A 2,070-nucleotide genomic window follows, 5' to 3' on the forward strand; every position below is an offset into this window, starting at 1 on the left:
GGGGTAGGTCGTGATTTTTAATCCCTTGAGCAAGGAGTTTTCCACTTAAAAATCTTGTATTTATTCTCTTACTGCACTATTTGAGAGAACTGGTAGCAACCAGGTCTCTCTATATACTTTGTTTGGTGGACATGTAGCCTCCATCAATTGGTATCAGAACGGGTTCTTTCTGAAAGATTAACACCTAGAGAGGTTCTTCATCATGGCTTGTTCACCAAGCTTAGGGAAAGAAGAATCTATCACAAGACCACCAAGATCTAACAGAGAATATCATGGATGGTGGAAGGGGATAAGGCATAACTTTTCATGGCTGAGGATCTAAGCTGTGGACATCATTTGTGATGGACCTTGTGTTTCTATAAAAAGTTGCGGGAGTGGATCTGGGACTGGTCAAAAGATTGGGAAGAAGCCAAGAGTTGACCCACCCAGTTTCCGGAAAAGGACGAAGGCTGAAGTGAGAGGAGGCAGTAAAAAATTACTCTAATAATGTTTACTTGGATAATGACTACTCAAGGTATATAACTGAAAGAGTGGATAATTTCCTCTCACTCAAGGACTACCAAGGAGGGAGTGTGTCTTGTGGAAATGGCAAGAAAGGTCACATTATTGGCTGTGGCAAAAATTGGTAAGACATCCTCCCATGAACTGGAAATGTGGCACATAGGAAACATGGTCCCTGCAATAACAGAAGAAGTAGCATAATCTCCAGAAGGCATAAAGGAAGCTGGTCCTCTATCACTCTACTTGCTGAAAGCTAATTCTGCAAAATAGAGGACCAGATAGCAGACATCTTTACCAATGCACTAAGCTGGGAGCAATCTATAGGAGATAGGTTTGATCGGGCTCAACTTGTTGCCCTTCCTCAAACTTCTTCAGGCTTAGCTATCTTAAAAGGAAAGGTACAAGGCTAAAAGGTATTTTTCGAAAGCATCTAACTCACTCTTGTACCGTTACAAGTACACACACATGGCAGGGTTAGGACAGCGCAAGCATAAGTGATGTTGCACATCTCAGAGCTCTTGCCTAGTCTTCAAAATTGTGAAGGGACCTGGTGTCCATGACTCAGGTTAGCAGTCTCTTCAGTGCTTAATATGTCTAGAACTGTCTAGAATGCTATATCATTAAGATTCTTCCGCTTCCTATTTCGATTTGAGCCCTTTGAATGCCTGTCCATCCTGAACCTCTTCGTACCTTAAAAGAAAACCATTCTTCTACAGATCTTGTAAAAACAAAATTACCATATCTGAAATCTGAATCGTCCTTCCTCACTCACTAGAATCTAAACCTCACCATATCACTATCAGATCCCAAAGATAGTCTGACTTTGGTAAGACCCACATCCATTGACTATTCTAGAACAGATAAATGACTCTATGAGCCTTGTGTAGACCTTCTCCTCGATGAGTCTAAATGAGAGGGAGCAAAACAGATCTAATATCATGTAAAGTGGTACTGGAAATTTTTCAAGGGTTTGAAGAGGCCTTGAAGGCAAAAGAAAGCGATGAAGGAACTCAAAAGGATCTGATGACGAAACGGATGGAGGGGAAAGAACCTATTAGAGAAGAAATGGTTGCAATCTGCAGGGCATGCAATCTATTGGAAAAAAGGTATCTGTCACGAGTAATCCTTATGGTAGTGCAGAAGAGACATCATGCACATCTGCTCCCTGCGAATCATAGCGATCCTAACATGACAGACAATGATAGAAATACCTTGCCAGATACTGTGATAGATACTAAGGTGTGCCACCTTATTGAGCCTAATGTTTATTGGTATAGCCACGCTAAAATCCGAGGTACTAGCGAGTCCAACTCATTACCGTATCTTTGGTTGATGAACGGATCACGGCACGACTACGTATGCAAGGTACACACGTTCGGTCTTCATGACTCTATCAGCCTATTATACACATTTGGTTGCCCACTTTACACAATATTACATTGAGGATGTTGTGGAAATTATGGAGATATAAAAATGCTCAAAAAGGCAAAGAGACCAGGTCTCAGTGGTGCTACAAAGGAAGCTGACTCTTAGCTAAAGACTGAAAATGTTTTTCTAGACCCACTAATC

The sequence above is a fragment of the Lycium ferocissimum genome, chromosome 4 (assembly GCF_029784015.1).
Source record: "Lycium ferocissimum isolate CSIRO_LF1 chromosome 4, AGI_CSIRO_Lferr_CH_V1, whole genome shotgun sequence".
Taxonomy (NCBI): domain Eukaryota; kingdom Viridiplantae; phylum Streptophyta; class Magnoliopsida; order Solanales; family Solanaceae; genus Lycium; species Lycium ferocissimum.